Source organism: Pongo pygmaeus, chromosome 7 (genome assembly GCF_028885625.2).
Source record: "Pongo pygmaeus isolate AG05252 chromosome 7, NHGRI_mPonPyg2-v2.0_pri, whole genome shotgun sequence".
In the NCBI taxonomy this organism is placed as follows: domain Eukaryota; kingdom Metazoa; phylum Chordata; class Mammalia; order Primates; family Hominidae; genus Pongo; species Pongo pygmaeus.
The window spans coordinates 87,489,436-87,512,657 of NC_072380.2; the positions used below are offsets into that span (position 1 = coordinate 87,489,436).

General features: G+C 34.4%; 1 long non-coding RNA gene across 2 annotated transcripts in view; it reads right to left on the reverse strand.

The window, feature by feature from the left end:
- The window catches only part of LOC134740115 (uncharacterized), a 52,482-nt gene that overhangs the window by 17,499 nt on the left and 11,761 nt on the right, over window positions 1-23,222 (reverse strand). For both annotated transcript variants that reach the window (XR_010127351.1, XR_010127350.1), the window contains exon 3: window positions 3,079-3,236. This is a non-coding gene — a long non-coding RNA (uncharacterized LOC134740115). The remainder of the gene's footprint in view (window positions 1-3,078; window positions 3,237-23,222) is intronic.

A 23,222-nucleotide genomic window follows, 5' to 3' on the forward strand; every position in this document is an offset into this window, starting at 1 on the left:
AATTTGTTTGTTAAATAAATGAATAAATCCATAGTTGACATTTTTATCTAGATACCAGAAAGACAGACTCTAAAATTAACACAATTATCTTTTACACAAACTATCTTTTAAAAATATTATGTAGCAAGTAACTTAGTTCAATTGCTTAAGTACATTTACAACTGGTTTGTTTTGGAGGGCACAATTAAAAAATTAACTATAACCCACATGCAATTTCTGCCTCCAAATATAGCAGTTTTTTCTGAAATTTGTTTTTGAATGGCTAAGGAGTAAGTTTGACTACACTGATTTTGGTCTAAAGCACTGGATTTTGATCTATTTGCATAAGAATTTGTCTGCATCTACATTCTTACCAACTACTTTTCCTGTTAATTTCCCGGTTTTCTCTGGCTCTTTTTAATATTTTTTCATTCAGGTCCTAAATGTGAGCCTTTTCCAAGATTCTCTCCAGACTTTGACTTTGATCATTTTGCACATCTTTAAATATAACCCACATGCAAATTATATCCTAAAATGCTCATAGTAGCTTTGCTTTGTCATCACAGTGTGGTATTGCTATCCTGCCTTCAGGTCAAAAAACTAGATATATCTTCTCCGTTCCCAGTCATTCTTCTTCCCTTGAATTTAATATTTCTCATATTGCGTCACTATTTTCCCCATAATCCAAAATTAAATCCTTATGGATGTATTATATATCTCCTTAAAAATCTCAGATAAATTCATGATTGAAACAAAAAAACCTATCATTTCTTCCTCTACCTCAGTCTCTCACATCTTTATTCTATCACTTTCATTTGTTACTTTTTCCACGTACAATTGTATAGTTTTTCAAAGTACATTTCGTAATTCTTTCCTTCTCACATTATTTACACATTACTCTTGGTAAAAGTACCTAAAGTACTCCTTTGCTTAGCTCATGTACCTAATTCAACTAAATATATATATATATTTGTATGTATATGTGTGTGTGTGTGTGTATTATGTATGTATAGGTGTGTGTGTGTGTGTATATGTATGTATAGGTATATGTGTGTGTGTGTATATATATGTATGTATAGGTGTGTGTGTGTGTGTGTGTGTGTGTGTGTGTGTGTGTATATATATATATATATCCTAAACTTGACTTTCCAGACCTTCTGTATTGAGGCTTCAATGTAGTGTTTTAAATTTTGACCTCTACAAAATCTTTGTGTGCATTATACTTCATCAAATTCAAATATTTGCTTTCCCTCAAGCACCCCATGAAATTTCCTAGCTCTGTGCATTTTTTCTATTATTCCTTTAACAGGGGATACTCTTTAATCTCCCTTCTTCTGCCTAAACATATTTACCTGAAATTTTTTGCTTTTTCTTCACACTTCTTGCTTTAGATAATTATGATTGTGACAAATACCCCCAAACTTAGCTGCTTAAAACAACTAACATTTATTGTCACATAATTTCTTTTCATCGGGAATCTAGGCACATTTTAGTTGGATGCCTCTGTCTCAGAGACTCCCACTAGGCTGAAATCAAGGCATCAGCAGGGGCTGCATTGCTCCCAAGGCTCAGCTGGAGACAGAATCTACATCAAAGTAGTATGTTTGGTTGTTGGCAGCACTCAGTCCATGGTGAACTGTTGGACTGAGGGTCTAAGGTCCTCACTGGCTGTTGACTGGAGGCCACCTTCAGTTCCTAGCCACTACAGAGTGGAGTTCGCAACATGCTTGCTTTATCAGAGCAAGCGAGTTAGCAAGAGAGGCCAAAAAGATAGAAGCCAACGTCATTTTGTAATGTAATCTCAAAAGTGATATCCAGTCACCTTTGCAGTGTTCTATCCCGTAGTAGAGTCACTTAGAAGGATTACACAGGACGTGAATATTAGGAGACAGGGATCTTTGGGAACCATCTTAGATGCTGTCTACTAACCACACTCCTCAAATATCATTTCTTTCTTGCTTTGCTCAGGAAAAGTAAATTTTTTGGTCTTTGAATTCCTATACTAGTTGATTCGCTTTCTTTTCATGCCACTAATCATTTTATCGTTTTATTTGAGTACTTTTAACATACTGGTTTTGACTACAGTGTATCTAATTCTCAATATATTTCTATCACAATATTTTACACATAGTATTTTTGACTAAATATTGCTGAATGGTGTCTATCTCTGTCATGATCCCTCCTAACAGGACAGCCAAACAGAGTACCTTGGTACCTTTCTATTAAAACCCTCACCTCAAATATCATGAACACTGTAACTAGTAAAATCAACATAACTTTCAAAACACCCAGTGGAAGAAAATGTATTAAACTATCTCATTTTCATTTTACTTAGTGGACTCAAGACATGCCATTGAAGTTCTTAACAATGTAATCTTTTATAACAAGCTCTACTATAATAAGATATTCTTGAAATTCAGAAACAGAACTAATGGCTCTGGGTTAGCTCTGTGTTTACATTACTTTCTACAAAAAGCACTTTGAAATTGAAAATTGACACATGACATCTTGAAGCAAGTACACTACAGGGTTTATGTCTTCTGCCATTTAGATGCAAATTGTTCTTAAAAAAATCTAAAATGTATACTAAAGAAATTGGTATACAAGCTGACACTTATTTCTTCATAATAAAACCTAGGTCCATGCAATAATTTCATAAAAAATAGTGAAGCAATTTCATAAAACGTACTATAACAATGGACTGCTATTACCACCCCCCACCTCATAAAATGTGGGGAAGAGGAGTAATAATTGCTTCTCACACGTTTCATTAGTCAAACAACATTCTGTATTATTTATTTTTATAAACTCTGCAGTAAAATTCCCTTTGTCTTTTAAAATAGTTTACAAATACATTATCTATAGTAGAGTATATACTCTTGGCAGATATACTTTACTAGGTTTAAGAGAATCTAATACTAGCCAATCACAAATGAATGTCTATTATAAACAAACTTCAAATGTGTGATTATTTTCTTCTTTGAACAAAGCAGGACTTTTTTCTTTATTCATCCCTTTAAAATGATAAAAGTAACTGAATATGCAAATTATAAATATATTATTTCTATAATCTTTACTATTAGCATCAAAGAATAGTACCATTGTGCTTGATTTGAATCATTGATGATTTTTTGCAACAGCATTGTTAATTGGCAGGCCCACGGAGTTGCTGGTGATGCTATAGAAACATTCGAAGAACAACACTGTCCCACAGGATCCACAGGAGAACTGTCATAAACGAAATGCACCATCTGCTGCTGTTTAAATGAAATAGTGGTTTAAAAGCTTCACATAACATATACAAACTTCAGAAAACATATTTTTTACTACAAATATAATAGCTATAAAATTTGATTCCAGGAAAAAAAGGGGGGGCAGGGAGGAAACCACAAAGTCTTTAAATTCCCTTTGAGACTGAGTTAGAATCCAGATCTTCCTGAATTCAATTCCTTTTAACATTTGCATCAGATCTTTAGTTGATCCGGTTTCCAAAAGATATAAGTTTTGCTTTCATAATTCATTCCCAGTTTGGCCTGGAATAAGATAGCTTACCTCCACAATCCTGGCAAGAAACATTTCTTTGCTGGAAGAAAAGTTCACCTTTTAACTGAATGTTTGGCTAGAGATCAGGAAAAAATAAGATCTGATTTCTTTTACACTTGACTTCCTTTTTCATGTGAGCCTTACACAGAATTGTCTTTATTCTTCACTCTGTCAGCTAGAATGTAATAAATTATGCCCGTTCCTGTTGATCTATCACCCTTAGGAATTCTTGAACATATCCCACAAATAATGTATCTTCCAGTTCATTGAAATCTAGCAGTTTGAGAATTCATTCATCTCAAACAAAGGATGTGAAATATGCCTTTTTCACTTCCTAAGAGGTCCAATGTACCAACCTTTAAACTGGTATTTGATTTTCCAGGCTTCTAATCAGTGCCAATGTTCTTTCTTTACAATGGTCCTGACTCCTCAGTTTTAGCTTCCTCTCTTTTGCCTTCTGGGCCTGCAAAATTCTGCCTTCCAATTTTTAAACAGCTATTACTTTGTTTACACAAGTTAACAATCTCCTACCAATTCTCCTTTCCTCCTATGCTCCTTCCCTCAATAGCCTAGCCAGAAAGAGAAGGAATGGAAGGAAGGAGGTAGAGAAGGCTGTGAATTCTAAAGCACATTTGCATAAAGAGAATGGTTCTGTTTGAGCCAATTTAATATTGAGGTTTTACTGTGTTAGTGTATAAATGAGGTGATTGGCCTATCCCTGTAAAAATAAATAATACTAATATAAAATAGGTTAAAACATTATATTATTTTAGCTTATGATGAAGTAAGACAAACATACTAAGAAGAAGGTTGTTTAATAAAACTTACCAATTGTTGAAATGATGTAAGTGATTGTTTTAGTTGACAGCGTAGAATACAAAAGCTTACACTATATGAGAACTCTCTGGTTATTGCTCTGCCAGGAGAGAGAGAGAGACTTCTCTAGTACTCCATGCCCTCTATGGTGTCTAGTGCAATGTCTTGAACATTGCAGTCTCCTAGATACTTGTTTAATTTTTTTGAAGTGCAATTTTATTTGACAAAAAAAATAACACAGAAGATATCCTTGAAGATTCAGTAGTAACAAAGGTCTATGTAGTGTTTTCAGCAGAATGTTTGGAGAAAGAAGAAAAATAAAGAGATGTGCCAGTCAGGGTCCAGTCAGGAAAAGCGTAATTACACCAGATATTTTAATAGAGAAAATTTAACATAGAAAATTGGTTAAACAAGTACTGGAGGAGTACAAAGGCAAACAAAAAAAATACACTGAGATAACACAGAGCAGTGATTTCAACAGGCAGCCTTCACCTGTAGGACTAATGGAACAAAGGGAAAAGATTGCTCATGAGGCTGTAGAAGCTTGGAGGCAGGTCTCCATGTGCTGGGACCCACAGTCTCGAAGGAGAGATGCTGTCCAGCGGGTGCTGGTACCTCTGAAACTCTGAGGAGGGGCCCCTTGAAGCAGAACCTACATCTCAGAGGAGCTGGATATCAGGTGGCTGGTACTAATATCTCAGACATGGCTGTTTAGGGCCTGTAAGTGAAATGAAGAAATAAAAAAAAAAAGTGAAAATCATAACCAATGACCACTGGAAGCAGCTGCTGCTGCCTGAGGGGGATGAAGAATTGTTGCTGAAAGAACAGCAAACGAAAAGAAATGAGCATTTCCCTTCTTTCTGCTCCAAACTTCCAATCTCTATGCAGTGGCAGATCCTAACAGGAGACAGCTGACAGAGTAGAAGTGTAATTTGCAGAGTCCAAACTGCAGAATCACAAAACAGAATATAGAAGGCTGTGAAGGACAAGAGCTTAATAACCAACACAAGAGAGCAGAGGCAACGGACAGAACAAGCAAAGCGTGCGATCTGATGCAAACAGACTATCTGGGTGTGTGTGGTGACCTGGGAATGTGGGAGGGAGGCTGGAGAAGGTTCCTTAGGAAGTCCGAGAGCTCAGGAGGTTCTTTGCCCTTAGTAGAACCTTGCCATCTGGTTCAGACTTCTTCTTCCATATATTTGAAGTCACTCTCCTTATCTAATCCCTTTGATAAGGTATAGATGGCTCTTTGTTGGCTATAGACTGAAATTCCACTCTCTTACCCTCATGTTCATATCCCTTCATGGTCTGGCTCCTGCCTTCCTTTCCCATCTTACCTTCTCTTCCTTACAAGGAAGGTCCATCTGCCTAAAACTGAACATGACATGTGCATGTGGACACACTTGCACATGCTATTCTCTCTTTCCAGTACACTCCAAGTACCATTCAGAAGAGAATCGAACTACCCACTTGAGATGAGCCATATCTATGTGGTCCAGCACTTGGCTTTCATGTCTGGTAAATGATCAGCATTCCTTTTTTCCCTTTTCTGACCTCATGTCATGCCTCTCTTTCTCTGCATCAGCCACACTTGCCTCTATTTTCTTGTCTCAATGTTTGGCACTGGCTTGACCTCTCCTTGAAAGGCTCTTCCCTCAAATTCTATATGACTCACTCCTCATTTTCGTTAAATTTTTGCTCAAATGGCATCTTCTCAGAGAGGCTTTTCTTAATCATTGGCAAGAATGTTGTAAACCACAAACCCATTTACTTCCTCCTCTCTATCCCTATCCCTGCTGTATTTTTTTACATTGTCCTTATCATGTTCTAATGTATTATATAGCTGACCTGTAACGTCTGCTCCATGAAGGCAGGTTTTTACCTGTTCTGTGTACTGTGTGTGCAGTACACCAGGAAATAGGGTTAGCCACATTTCTCAGCCACTGAGGTGCTGAGAAATGTTAGCTGCTAGAGAAGGGTGGCCAAGAGTGAAAGCAAAAAGAGGATGGTGGATTCAAATTCTCTTTTAAAAGATATGATTCCTTGAATGGATAGAAAGATATGGGGGGAAAAGTAACGTATTTTTGAAGAAAAAAAGGATTTGGGAATATTTTTAGGTTAAGGAGTAATAAAAAATAAGAATTGGATAGTTTTTAGAACACATTCTTAAAGGAAGAGGGGGCCATTGATTATGAGCATAAGTAACATGATTAAGCCTAAAAAAGAAATTATAACTGTCCTCTGAGATTGGAGGAAAAGCAGAAAAGTGAAAGTAAAGAATTGTGTTTCAGGGGAAAGAGGAGAGTTATGGAATGCCTTGAATGAAGTAGAAAGTTATGCTGTCTAGTTATGGCACCTTGTCAGAACGAGAAGGGACAAGTATTCTGCAGCAGCTGTGTGGGGACCCTCGGGAGAGGGAACAGAGGTGCAGGGAGTACCTGTGTGCTCTGCAAGGCCCAGGTGCAGAACACCCAGAGGCTTCCTCAACTTTCTGCAGCAGCATTTCACAGGACAAGTGCACCATTAGAAAAGCAAGATTTGCATTTGTCAAGGCTGCTTCTGAATTGAAGAAATGGCAAGGATGTGAGAGCAACTGTTAGAAACAAGGCCGGCATTGATTTGAGCTTTTCTCTAGATCTTGGCAAGTTGCAAGTGGAGAGGAAGGAAAGAGAATTAGGTGTCATTTGCTTAGGATTTTTGAGAAAGATGAGCTGTGTGGTGGGGGAAATCCAGCTTTCATTTAACATAATTGGTTGAAAGAACAGTTGCAGCAAAGTTAATGTCAGAGATTGCACTTCAACTTAAGCCAATTCATGGGACCAACGTCCACAGTCAGTGGAAGAGGAAAAGAAGCCAGCAAAGAGAATTGGACACAAGTATGGCAAAAGGGCATAAAAGCTGAACAAAGGGGAAGTGAAGTCGCACTTAATAAGGTCACAATAATGAAGAAAGCAAGTCTGTTGCGAATAGTCTTGAAAGGAATTTAGAAATGATGTCGACCTCAGAGTAACACATGCAAAGAATGGATTTGCTTAATGTAGTGATTCTCATGTTTGACTTTAGTATTCCTTACACTCATTCCTCAATTCACCTTGTGAGGCAAACAAATGATTCTGTAAAACTCAAGGAACAATGTCACAACACCAACTATCAATCTGTTGAAATCACATTTTTGAGATTAATCAATTCATTAATTCAAGCTTATAAATCAATCATATGCTGATTGGTTGCATTCAAACAAATATTTTAAATTATTTCCTTTTTCTTTCTTTCTTTTTTTTTTTTTTTGGGTGGGGGGGACAGAGTCTTACTCTGTCACCCAGGCTGGAGTGAAGTAGCACCATCTTGGCTCACTGCACCCTCCATCTCCCAGGTGAAATCCATTCTCATGCCTCAGCCTCCTGAGTAGCTGGGATTACAGGTGCCTGCCACCATGCCAGGCTAATTTCTTTGCATTTTTAGTAGAGCTGGGGTTTCACTATGTTGGCCAGGCTGGTCTCAAATTCCTGGCCTCAAGTGATCTGCCCTCCTCGGCCTCCCAAAGTCCTGGGATTATAGGTGTGAGCCACCATGCCCGACCATTATTTAACAACATATTGAAATATTAGAACTCCTGAGATCTGTGGTAGGTGCATAATATGTAAGTAGACTAATATAATATTTCATGCTGAAAAATAATTAGATCAGTTTGCATCTGTATAAAGCCCCAGGTTCTTTACTAGTAGTCCTTTCACTTTTTCTTTTTATATTAAATTTTGAGTATTGAGGCTCACTTAATTCTGAGATTTTTTAAATGTACTACTAATATATTTAATTTTCTTATATCATTTTATCTTCTTCACCATGAAGTTTAAGAAATAAAATCTAATTTCTTATCTTGTATATAGTCTTTAAAATTGATAAAATTAAGAACTATTTATAATATGAAGGATTAAATAAATCTATAAATTTAAATAATGATTATAAAAACTCTAAGTATTTGAAATCACTATACTTCTATATAGTAATTATTTATTTTCTGTGGCTCTGCATGGCCATAATGTGGTCAACGCTCACATTGTTAATATTGTGATTATGCTATTTATTGTGGCTAGGGACATTATGTCGTGCCTAGCTATTCCTCTTTATTTTCTCTATTTCTATTTTTCTGTTTCTCTTGATCTATTTAAATTCACCTAGGAAAGTTTGACAAATACAAAGTTCAGGGCATCATACCCAAAACCTTTTAACCAACCTATATTCGGGATGGTAAGTTATCTATGAACAACTCATAAATGATCCTAAAACTCATACACAAAACCTTTTAACCAACATGTATTTGGGATGGTAACTTATCTATGAACAACTCATAAATGATCCTAAAATTCAGAAAGGCTCATAGTCTTTAAGATGTGTTTATGAACAGTTAATAATGTAAGCCATACTTCCTTATTATGGTAGTTCAAAATTTAATAATGTGTAAAAAAGAGAATCTACTTTTTTTTATCTTTTCAGTTTTGCAAACTTTTACTATTAATCATTTTGAAATTCAATGAAAAATGTCAAAAAGATCTTTAAAAACTTTATGAACATTGCTAGCATATAAAATGTGCTAGTCCATATTCTCCATTTCACATCGGAAACATTTGTATTGGCTAAACCTATTGGACATAAGAAAAAATATATATATGAACCATCTTTTAGCTCAGTGATTCCCTCCTACACACTATTCTGGGTTCATCCATCTGCAAAATAATATATTTATACTATTAATTCATCAGCCATATTTTTCCATTAACATAATTTTATACACTAAAAAACGTGCTCTTCAAAAATGTACTCAACTTGTAATCCAGCCCCACAAGGCTATTAGAGCTACTCTCTTTATCAATGAAGAAATTTAAATAGCATTGCCAACATGTACACAGTCAGCATTGATATGTGAGATTTGGCTTCATTTGGTTATGACTGTTGACCCAGTCTAATTAACTACTTATCTGCTGTATGACCTATAACAAGTCACCTAATATTTCCTCTCCCATGTTTTGAAGTTTGAAAAGACAAGCTGCCAGGATATAATACTTGTGCATTCAGTAAATATTGACTGATTCGTATAGTAGTTAATGTAGTAAGACTATAAAGAAGACAGTTTTTGGAGGTCATTGTCACAAGAGAAGTTTTTACAAATATTGAAAGCATTGATGGCTACAAATAAAAGATTAAAATATATATAAGAATACTGAATTCATAATGCTTTTTTAGTGAAACCTGTATTGTACTGGAAATGACCATAATTGCTTGTGTTTAAATCAAGAAGGACAACTGTACCCTATTAAAGTTATTTGAGGCACTTCTGGAGCACATGGGTGCTGTATGTGTCTCTCTATTTAAGCAAAAACCCTCTCCCATCAGAAAATGTTCTCCATGAGGGCAGATACCCTGTCTTTTTCTTTCCTTGTAGTGATTTGTCATTGTATTTCCAAGGCTTAGTAGAGTGGCTGGCACTTATTATTAATAGCAGCTCAGTATATATTTAAATGAATGAATACAATAAATCTTAGATCTCACCAAACATTTTAATACCCAGATAGCATATTTTCTGTTATATTCCAAAAGATTCTTTTGGAATCAAAATTGGTTGAATATCAGAAGAAGTTTGAAAAAAAAAAGTCTGTGGAAGATTTACTTATTTTTTTATTTTTAAATGTTCTATTTCACTGGACATCCATCCACAGGGAAATATTTTCCTAGGCTCTGGCTACATGACCACAGGTGAATTGGATCAGTGTTGAAAAACTAATTGAACAATTTGGGCAATCTGTTTTGCTAAGGGCTGTTTAATACATCACAAGTGTCAAGACTGGTACTTCTAGTTCCTCACAGCTGAATTCAGGCATACAGATGAGTCATGATTAACTTTGGTAAGGCAGTTTTCAGACTTTTCTGATTTCTAGTTTTAGTATACACACCATGATGTTTGATACTTAGGAATTTTACATGATTTGCCAAAAATCTGAGAGCAACAGAAGTTATACTGGTACTTAGAAATAGATTCAAGACCCTTCAACTAGAGGTTAAAAGAAAGCCCAATGGCTTCAGAAGTAGATAAAATTGGTCATCCTGGCATATTTTCTGACGTTAGATTGTTTATGTTCAATCATTTTAGATGATCATCCTAACATCTTGAAACAAATTTATTTTCTTCTAGGAAAAAAAGTATAACACCTGGCAATAAAACATGAGAATCACAAAGAGGATTCAATCATCATATCCTAGTATAATCTACATAAAACCAGACTAATTGGCTCATGCCAGGAAGTCAGCCTCAGGAAAGTGTTTTATTAAAAGAACTAAGTCCAGCAATAGCAAAAGGTTAATTTAAAACAAATTGTCTAGTAGTCCTAGATAAAATCTTGGAGCAGAAAAAGGACATTAGGAAGAAACCAATAAAATCTGAATAAAGTTTGGAGTTTAGTTAATAATAATGTATCAGTATTGATTAATTAGGTAAAACAAATGTACCATAGCAATGTAAGATGTAAACTGGATGTGGGATATTTGGGTACTTTTCATACTATCTTTGTAACTAATTTGTAAACCTAAAACTATTTAAAATAAAATTTTATTTTTAAAAGCAAATTGTCTGCGTTAGAATTACTTTTAAGTACATCAAAGATTCTATTTATTTGCCATGCCAAAATGATTGAAATTCAGCACTTTTCATTTCTCTTTTCCTTAATTTCTCACACCATAACTGCCTCAAGGACTCTCTATTATGCAACATGAAGATTCCTAAGTTGTTATCCCATAACATAGACTGCTGAAAATTTTTTAGTTTACTCTCCCATTGGTCTGTTACCATTCTCCTGTTTTTTCTTCTTGCCATCAGAATCTCAGCTTATTACCCACCTCATTCATTAGCCATATGTTCTCACGATATCATCCTGCAGTCATTGAGCAACACAGGATTCTTGGTTTTAGTTTCAACCATGTTGTTACATGTGACAGTGGTTTATTCTCTTTGGTTGCTATATAGAATTCGACTGTATGATTGCTTAATAGCTTATTTACTTTTTAGCTGTTAATGTCTATTTGGCTTATTTACAGTTTGCAGCTATAAATATTTTTATACATATATTTTGTGTACAGATACAGTTCTACAAACATAGATAACTAGGATCAAATTGTTGCATCAGATGATGAGTATGTTTAATTTGAAAGGTACCTCCAAATAATTTTCTCGTGGTTTCATCAAGTTAGATTTCTTCCAGAAGCATATGAGAGTTCTCGTTGCTCCACATCCTCATCAACACTTGGTATAAAGTTTAGTAGATTTTTAAATGTTACCCTTTCTGTTGTATGCAGAGTAGAATTTGTTATAGTGTTAATATTTATCCCCTTGATATTTCATCAGTAGTATGCTGGTAAATGTTTAATAACCTGCTCCCCAAAAACTTCATGTGCATAATACATATATATATATGCACATACTAATTATAAATTTTATTTGTCTAAAGGATGTGTTGCACATAATTACAAATAAAAATTTTAAAATTTAACATTTATTATTTTAAATCCTCTATAGCCAATTAATTCTCACAGAATGTTGTTCATGATTTCTATGGAACTCTGGTTTCTGTAACCAATCTACTGTCACATTTCAATCATGGTTTCAAAGATGGAGTTACAGCCTGGGTGTGGTGGCTCATGACTGTAATCCCGGCATTTTGGGATGCTGAGGCACGAAGATTGCTTGAGCCTGGGAGCTCGAGATCAGCCTGGGTAACATAGCGAGATTTCGTTTCTACATAAAATACAAAAATTAGCCAGGCATGGTGGTACGTTCCTGTGTCCCAGCTACTCGGGAGGTGAGGTCGGAAGACAGCTTGAGCCTGGGGAGTTCAATGCTTCAGTGAGCCATGTGTGGCCCACTGCAGGTGAGCCTGGGCAACAGAGTGAGAACGTGTCTCAAAAAAATAAAAAATATATAAAAAAAAAAAACAAAGATGGAGTTACACCCCAATCCACTAAATGTTTACCCAATAAATGTAGTCATTAAATCTGACATGTTAATATTAAAATATTTATCTCACAGAAATTATATTCACTAATGTAAAATCTCTTTCAGCTTAAATACTAGCTTTGTGTGTGTGTCATAGGAAGCTAATATGTATGTGTACACACACACACATACACATATATACTACTGACTTGGTAGAAGGCAACTGGTTTCTCACAGCTGCCTCTGCATTCAACCTGTTAAGACATCACATGTCATGCTTGTAGTTTCTGGAAAAATTCACTAACCATGCATAAAAGAATGAAAGTGAGAGATAAATAGCATTGTAGTATTATTATGAAAATAGTTTTTATCTTGTGGGTCTATGAAAAGATCACATGGACTTCCAGGGGCCCTGAGATTGTACTCAAGGACTGCCAGAATGGTGCATTCCAGACACATGTTTAGGTGACAGTTTAGAGTATTGTACAAGTGGTATTTCAAATCAGTAAGAAAAATTGTTTTACATATTTTGTTGATATTTTTATTATCTTACTGTGGAGAAAGCCTTCCTAAACCACACACGAAGACTTCATAAAGGAATATATTGATAGACTTTACTCCATAAGAAATGAAAACATTGGTATGGCACAAGCCACCAAAAAAGAAAAGTAAGTCAAGTGACAATCTGAGAGAAAATATTTGCAACATGTATAGGAAACAGCAGGGTCAATATCTATTATATTTTTTAAAACTCTAAAAAACGTCAACAAGAAAAGTATAAAATAAGTATAAAATATGCATAGGATTGGAGGCAAAAAAAAAATGAACAAGCAATTCACACTAACAAGTAGAAATGGCCAATAATATCCACTCCAACATGAGTCAAATAAAAACAAATTAAAATAACAGGTGACAAATTTTTTCAGTAATAAGATTAGCAAAAATTTAAAAAATTTACAGTATTTGGTGTTGATGTGTATGAGCAACAAAGTCTCAGAAGCTTTTGGTTGGGTTGTATGTTAGTGTTGGTATTTGTAATAAATTGGTAATGTATATCAAAATGTACAATGTACATGTATTAGACCTAGAATTTCCATTTCTAGGAATCTACCTATAGAAATACTTACAAATTCACATAAAGTCATTAGAACAAAGATGATTTTGGCAAGATTATTTGTGGAGTCAAAAATAGTAGAATCATAAAATCAACTAGGATGTAGGGAAAACCCAAATGGGATATGAGCAATAAGCCTAAGTGAATTATAAATGAATAACATAACCACACTGAAGCGAGTGATGAAGAAAAGAGCTAATCTAAGTAACCTTGGAAAACAGTGTTTTGATTACATATGGCAAGAATACAAAAAAACAAACAAAAACTATATACAAATATTGTTCTATAGTTTGTAAATTTGTTTTCATGGAATACGTCTTAGCAATTCTAAAAATACTTCAGGATTAAACAATTACATAAGTATATACATATGTAATATGTATAAAATATACAATGTATACTCTAGGATTAAACAATTACATAACTATATTGTAGATAACAACAGCCAGGCTTCTCACTGTTGAAGCAAGAAGTTTCAAATAAGGTAGGAGAGAAGGCTAGAAGGAACACTATAATGCCAGATGGAATTGAAAATATTGGTAGAAACTCATGGTTTTTTATATACATGGACGTTTGTGTGTGACCTATATACATACATACGTGGATAATATAGAAATTAATATACATATGTGTAGACATACGGTTAAATATGCATATATATATATATATGTATAATCAGCTCTGTCCACTGAGTGCCTATAAGCAATGATTTCCCAGTAGTAATAAGTACATCCAGCCTTCAGATCTTGACTTTTAAATTTTACTCTCCAATATAAGGAACTGGGGCTCCTTGGTAAAATGGCTGATTCTAGGTCTGGGTCACGGAAAGTTTTAGAAAGTAAGAAATTGCTCAGAAAAAAAAAATAATAATTGTTGCAGACCAGAATCATCAATGGATGCTAAAATTAGTGGGCAAAGTTGAATAAGAACTAGGATTTTTCATATTTTCAAAATCATCTTCCATTGATACTTAATAATTACAAAGGGAATACAGCAATGTTAAAGTGGTAAAACCTAGAATCCTCCAATTTATGCAAGCAATCAATTTAAAATTACCAACAATGTGATATATTGTTATCATGTCCTCAAATACGACGTACTGAGGAGCTCATATCACTTCCGTAAGATTCTTGCCCAAATGCATAAGGTAAATTATGTTATGAAGAAATACATAAGCATACACTGAGGAAAATTCTACAAAATAAGTAGCCAATAATCTTCAAAAGTGTTAAAGACAAAGTAAATTTCAGAACTGTCCCAGAATGAAGGAGACCAAAGAGACATGCCAACTAAATACAATGTGTGATTCTGGATTAGATATGAATCAGTACAAAGGGCATTAGTGGGACACTTGGGAACATACGTATAAAGTTTCTTGATTGGTTGACAGTGTTACATTGATGTTAATTTCCTAGTTATGATTATTGTACTACGGTTAAGTAAGGTGTAAAAATTTAAGGAAGCTTTACAATTATAGTTAGGTCTGAAATGATGTCAAAATGAAAAATTAAAAACCATATAAAATAGTGAAATCAGATTAAATGTGCATCAAAAAATTATGGCATATATATCCTGTGGATATTTCACTGCATTTAAAAAGAATACAAAAGATCTATATGTACAGACATGAAAAAATGTTGTTGAAATGCCAATTAATTAAAAAATACAGTTGCAATGTAATGTCTATCATCCCACTTTTTTTCAGGCAAACTATATATGAGTTCATAGGAAAAAATTCTGGAATAATTCTAACCAAACTATTCACTACTTTGTCTTGATTAGAGGAAGATGTGAGAAAAATGAAGGCTTAAGGAACACTTGTTTTTTATTACATATACTTGTATATTCTTTTAATTCATAACAAGAATACATTTCTTTAAAAAAAAACAGAAAAAAATGAAGAGAGAAAAAAATCTTCAACAGATCCCCAGTGGTTTATAGAATTAAGGTAAATTTTAAAATATTATATGCTCCACCTAACTTATTCAAATTTGAACCTCATATTCCACCAATCGGATAATTTTTACTTTTGCTACTTATCTTTGTGAATAATCTATTCACTGTTCTAAATCAATTTACTTTAATTCTTTTTAATATTATATTTTTAAAGTATAAAACTTTACCACAAAGAAGATGTCTAAGAAGACTATGTAATGCCAGTCATTGAGGATGGTGATAATATTTTCAATTATTTCTTTAAGGCCTTTTGATATCTCTAATTTCTTTCATACTGAAAGACAGATCTTGAAAAAGTCACTTTTTCCTTTTTTTTGAGACAAGGTCTTATTGTTGCCCAGGCTGGAGAGCAGTGGTACAATCATGGCTCACTGCAGCCTCGACCTCCTGGGCTCAAGTAATCCTCCCGCCTTAGCCTCCTGAGTAACTGAGACCACAAGAGCATGCCTCTATGCTGGGCTAATTTTTGGTACAGACAGAGTTTCACCATGTTGCCCAGGATGGTCTCAAAATCCTGAACTCAAGTAATCTGCCTGCCTCGGCCTCCCAAAGCGTTGGAATAACAGGTGTGAGCCATGATGCCCGGCCAGAAAAAGCCACTATTTTTAAATGCTTTCATTCATATGGTCTGACTGTCTCAACCCAATAGTTGTTCTTTCAGATAATTCAAAGGAGCCATACGTCAAATTTCTCTTACAGAAGGGAAAAGGTTTCTTCAAAAAGAATTCAGGAAAACTCCAAGCATATTGATTTCTTGCTTGCAGAATATACTAGTCAAACATAAAAGGTTTAAAGCATAAGTTTAGATGCTAAGAAGAAATTTCAAGTTTATTTATTTTATTTGCTTTTATTTAGAAGACTAGGGTGGAGTTTTTAAATTATAAAATTCTGGGCAGGTGTGGTGGCTCATGCCTGAAATCCCAACACTTTGGGAGGCCAAGGAAGGAGGATTGCTTAAGGCCAGGTGTTTTGAGATCCCCGTCTCTATAAAAAAAATAGGCCTAACTAACTACTTAGGAGGCTGAGATGGGAGGATTGCTTGATCCCAAGAGGTTGAGGCTACAGTGAGCTGTGACTGTGCTACTGTGCTCCAGCCTAGGTGACAAAGCAATGCCGTGTCTCAACCAAAAAATAAAATAAAATAAAATAAAATAAAATTCCAAAAGCTTTTAGGAAATACAAGGAAATATTGGTCTATCAAGGACTAATAAAGTCAGAAAAATATCTAACTAAAAATCATATGTGTTTGACCCTTGCTCTGTCTCTCAGATCTTAAAGAACTTCTTTTTTAAGAAAGTGATTACTGAAATACAAACTACCATCAGGAATACTAATGAACACCTTTATGCAAATAAACTAGAAAATCTAGAAGAAATGGATAAATTCCTAAATACATATACCTTCCCAAGACTAAACCAGGAAGAAGTTGAATCTCTGAATAGACCAATAACAGGCTCTCAAATTGAGGCAATAATTTATAGCTTACCAACCAAAAAAAGTCCAGGACCAGATGGATTCACAGCCAAATTCTGCCAGAGGTACAAGGAGGAGCTGGTACCATTTATTCTGAAACTATTCCAATCAATAGAAAAAGGGGGAATCCTTTCTAACTCATTTTATGAGGCCAACATCATCCTCATATCAAAGCCTGGCACAGACACAACAAAAAAAGAGAATTTTAGACCAATATCCCTGATGAACATCGATGCAAAAATCCTCAATAAAATACTGGCAAACCGAATCCAGCAACACATCAAAAAGCTTATCCACCATGATCAAGTGGGCTTCATCCCTGGGATGCAAGGCTGGTTCAACATACGCAAATCAATAAATGTAATCCAGTATATAAACAGAAACAAAGACAAAAACCACATGATTATCTCAATAGATGCAGAAAAGGCCTTCAACAAAATTCAACAGCCCTTCATGCTAAAAACTCTCAATAAATTACGTATTGATGGGATGCATCTCAAAATAATAAGAGCTATTTATGACAAGCCCACAGCCAATATCATCCTAAATGGGCAAAACCCGGAAGCACTCCCTTTGAAAACTGGCACAAAACAGGGATGCCCTCTCTCACCACTCCTATTCAACATAGTGTTGGAAGTTCTGGCCAGGGCAATCAGGCAGGAGAAAGAAATCAAGGGTATTCAATTAGGAAAAGAGGAAGTCAAATTTTCCCTGTTTGCAGATGACATGATTGTATATCTAGAAAACCCCATCGTCTCAGCCCAAAATCTCCTTAAGCTGATAAGCAACTTCAGCAAAGTCTCAGGATACAAAATCAATGTGCAAAAATCACAAGCATTCTTATACACCAATAACAGACAGACAGAGAGCCAAATCATGAGTGAACTCCCGTTCACAATTGCTTCAAAGAGAATAGAATATCTAGGAATCCAACTTACAAGGGATGTGAAGGACCTCTTCAAAGAGAACTACAAACCACTGCTCAACGAAATAAAAGAGGATACAAACAAATGGAAGAACATTCCATGCTCATGGGTAGGAGGAATCAATATCGTGAAAATGGCCATACTGCCCAAGGTAATTTATAGATTCAATGCCATCCCCATCAAGCCACCAATGACTTTCTCCACAGAATCGGCAAAAACTATTTTAAAGTTCATATGGAACCAAAAAAGAGCCTGCAATGCCAAGTCAATCCTAAGCCAAAAGAACAAAGCTGGAGGCATCATGCTACCTGACTTCAAACTATACTACAAGGCTACAGTAACCAAAACAGCATGGTAGTGGTACCAAAAAAGAGATATAGACCAATGGAACAGAAAAGAGCCCTCGGAAATAATATCACACATCTACAGCTATCTGATCTCTGACAAACCTGACAAACACAAGCAATGGGGAAAGGATTCCCTATTCAACAAATAGTGCTGGGAAAACTGGCTAGCCATACGTAGAAAGTTGAAACTGTTTCCCTTCCTTACACGTTATACAAAAATTAATTCAAGGTGGATTAAAGACTTAAATGTTAGACCTAAAACCATAAAAACCCTAGAAGAAAATCTAGGCAATAGCACTCAGGACATAGGCATGGGCAAGGACTTCATGTCTAAAACACCAAAAGCAATGGCAACAAAAGTCAAAATTGACAAATGGAATCTAATTAAACTAAAGAGCTTCTGCACAGCAAAAGAAACTACCATCAGAGTGAACAGGCAACCTACAAAATGGGAGAAAATTTTTGCAATCTACTTATCTGACAAAGGGCTAATATCTAGAATCTACAAAGAACTCAAACAAATTTACAAGACAAAAAAACCCCATCACAAAGTGGGCGAAGTATATGAACAGACACTTCTCAAAAGAAGACATTTGTGCAGCCAACAGACACATGAGAAAATGCTCATCATCACTGGCCATCAGAGAAATGCAAATCAAAACCACAGTGAGATACCATCTCACACCAGTTAGAATGGCAATCATTAAAAAGTCAGGAAACAACAGGTGCTGGAGAGGATGTGGAGAAATAGGAACACTTTTACACTGTTGGTGGGACTGTAAACTAGTTCAACCATTGTGGAAGTCAGTGTGGTGATTCCTCAGGGATCTAGAACTAGAAATACCATTTGACCCAGCCATCCCATTACTAGGTATATACCCAAAGGATTATAAATCAATGCTGCTATAAAGACACATGCACACGTATGTTTATTGTGGCACTATTCACAATAGCAAAGACTTGGAACCAACCCAAATGTCCAACAATGATAGACTGGGTTAAGAAAATGTGGCACATATACACCATGGAATGCTATGCAGCCATAAAAAAGATGAGTTCATGTCCTTTGTAGGGACATGGATGAAGCTGGAAACCATCATTCTCAGCAAACTATCACAAGGACAAAAAACCAAACACCACGTGTTCTCACTCATAGGTGGGAATTGAACAATGAGAACACTTGGACACAGGAAGGAGAACATCACACACTGGGGCCTGATGTGGGTTGGGGAGAGTGGGGAGGGATAGCATTAGGAGACATACCTGATGTAAATGATGAGTTAATGAGTGTAGCACACCAACATGGCACATGTTTACATATGCAACAAACCTGCACGTTGTGCACATGTACCCTAGAACTTAAAGTATAATAAAAAAAATATATTTATTTATATATTATATATTTTATATATATATAAATATATATAATAAAAATATATAATATATATTATATATAATAAAATATATATATAATAAAAGAAAAAGAAAAAAGTGATTACCTTTTGTACACCTAAAATAATTGCAGTTCAGAAGCCGTAATTTATCTGTAAAATTCTGTGATTAATGTTTATTTTCCCCATAAATGATATGCCCATCCCTTTCCTTTACCCCAATACCCAAGAGGTTTTTCTAACCATATGATGTCAGGAATACCAGAAATTTCTTCAAGCATATCTAAACTTTTATCCTCTGAGTAAATTTCACAATGATGCCTCTAAAGAATTGCCAAAGAAAACAAGAGCAAGCCTGACACCCAGCAGAAAGCAAATACAGTTTCTATGACTAAGACCTTCCAGGTGTGAAATAAAAAATAGAGAGGGCAAAATGATTCCATTTATTTAAAAGATAATTGATAGGATGGATATTGTTTATTTTAAAATGTCTTTCTGAAGCTAAATAAAACTGTTTTGTTTCTCTTTCCAGGTCTACATAACGTGACTGGTATGTATGAAGATGATCACCTCATTTTGCCCAATAGAAACTAAAATTCTCAATATCTGACCATATGTCATATTGAGGATATTTCTAACATCGATGAGAAAGAGAAGGTAGATAATATTAATAATGATAAATGAAAATATTTTACCTGTATATTTTATCTCTTACTTGGACAGGATGAATTTTTTAAACAGCTTTACTGAGGTGTGATTTACATACATTAATGCTTACCTGTTTTAAGCATAGAGTTTGATGACTTTGGGAAATGTATAGTCTTATTGCTTCACCATTAGCAAAATACTGACCATTTCCATCAACTCCAAAAGTTCCCTGATGCTCCTTTAGGCAACTCACTTCCCCCACCCTGGTCCCAAGCAACTGCTGAATGGCTATTTGTCACAATAGATCAGATTAATCTTTTCTAAAATTTTGTAAGATGGAATCACATGGAATGTAGTCTTCCATATATAGAATTTTATACTTAATGATCTGGAGATCTACGCAGGTTGTTACACATATCAGTAATTCAGTTTATTGGTGAATAATGTTCCATTCTACAAATATAACTCAATTTGTTCATTCATTCACTAGTTAGTGGACATTTGAATTAATTACAACTACAGACTATTATAAATAAAGCTGCTATGAGCATTCATATATAGGTCTTTGTGTGAACACAAATTCATTTATCTTGGATAAGTACCGAGAAGTATACATGCTGAATTATATGATGTTTATATTTAATTTTATAAAAAACTGCCAGTTTTCTGAGGTGGCTGTACCATTTATTTACATTCTCATCAGCAATATATTAAAGTTCCAGCTGTGATGCAGCCTTGCCAATACTTAGTATTCCTAGGTTTCTTTGTTTGTTTGCTTGTTTGTTTTTGTAGTTTTATTTTTTAATTTGCTTTTTTTTTTGTCATTCTAGTTTAGTGATACTTTAGTGTGGTTAAATTCATATTTCTCTCCTAACTATTGTTAAGAACTAAGATTGTTTCCTATATGTATTGGTCATTCATATAGTATATATGTGAAGGATCTACAAATCTTCTGTCCATTACTTTAATTGGGCTGCTTTTAATTATTGAGTTATAAGTTGTTCTTCATATATTCTGGATACGAGCCCTTTTCACATATATATATTTTGAAATATTTTCTCCTAGACTGTGGCTTGTCTTTTTTCATTATAATTGTGTCTTTTGAAAAACAAAAGGTGTTAATTTTTATGAGATTCAATTTATTAATCTTTTTCTTTTGTGTTCTGTGTTTTTTATGTGCCATATAAGGAATATTTGCCTAACCCAGAGCCACAAAGATTTTCGCTTATGATTTATTTCAAAGAGTTATGGTTTAGCTCTATTGAATAGGCCTATGATGCACTTTGAATTAATTTTTTTGTATGAGGATTGGTAAAGGTTAACATTCACTTTTATTTTTGCATATGGATATCCAATTACTTCAGCAATACTTCATAAAAACTATTATTTCTTCATATATATATATTTGAAATTGTTTTGGCTGTTCTAAATTTTTTACATTTCCATATAAATGTTACAACCCATTTGTTAATTTCTTTTTTGTTTGCTTTGTTTTGCTTTTCATGAGAATCTCAGTCTGTCACTCAGGCTGGAGTGCAGTGGCACAATCATGGCTAACTGCAGCCTCCAATTACCATATTCAAGTGGTCCTACCATGTCAGCCTCCCAAGTAGTTGGGATTACAGGCATAAGCCATTATGTTTAGCTATTTTTTTTTCTTTTGTAGAGATGGGGTCTCCCTATGTTGCCCAGGCTGGTCTTGAACTGCTAGACTTAAGCAATCCTGCCACCCCACCCTCCCAAAGTGCTGGGATTATAGGCAGGAGCCACTGTACCTGGCCAAGTTTGTTAACTTCTATCAATGAAAAAAAGACCCAACTGAGAATGTGCTTAAAATTTTTTTAAACTTTGGAAAAATTTGTGGGAGATTACAATCTTAAAATTATTGAGTCATCTAATTCATGAACATGGTATTTTATATATATAATATATATATATATCTCAACTTCTTTAGAGTTGTTAAAATTTCAGCAATTTTTGGAATTTATAGTGTACACATTTTATAAGTTGTTTATTAAATGTAATGCTTAGTGTTTATGCAACTTTAAATAATGTCTTATTAAATTTCAATTTCCACTTCTTCAATGCTAGTATATAAGAACACAACTGATTTTGTATATTGGTCTTATTTTATAGCATTATTTTAAAATTTACTAAATAAGTTCTAGTGGCTTTTAAAAAGACTCTTTGACGTTTTAATGCACACAATTATGTCATATATGAATAAAGAAACTTTTAGTTCTTCATTTCCCAATCTTTATCCTGTTTTCTTTTTTTCTTACCATAATGTATTGGCTAAGACCTCTAGAAAAATGTGTGCTAGAAGTGATGAGTGCAGAAATATTTGCCTTTTATCTTTTCTCTTTGGTAAAAAGTAGCTATTTGTTAGTAAGCATAATATAACTTGTAGCTTTTTCATAAATATCCTATATCAAAGTGGGAAGGTTTCTTTTCTTCTGTTTTGATGCTAAATTTTGTCCTATTCTTTTTGAGCATTTATTAAAATGATATGAATGTCTGTTTTCTCTTCATTTTGTTGATATGATGAATTACACTAAATGATTTTCAGATGCTAACCAACCTTGCATTTCTGGGATAAATCCCTTTTGTTGTGATGCACTATACTTTTTAAATTTTGTTGGGATTTGATAATATGTTGGTAAGAATTTTTGCCTCTATATTTATGACAAATATTAGTACATGGTTTTGTTTCCTTTTGATCTTTCATTTGTTACGGTAATACTGGTCTTATAAAATGAGTTGGTTAATGATTCATTTTCCCTTATTTTCTGAGAGAAGTACTATAAGATTAATGTTATTTCTTCTTTACATGTTGATAGAATTCACTGCTGAAGCCATTTAGTCTGGAGACTTCTTTGTGAGAAAGTTCCCTAATATGAATATAATAACTTTCACTGTTTATTAGTGAAATATTTTTTAATTTAGGCATATTATTTTTTAATTTCATTTTGGCAACTTGTGTCTTTCAAGGAATTCATCCACTTCATACAATTTGTTGAATTTATTGGTGTGCACTTGTTCGTAATA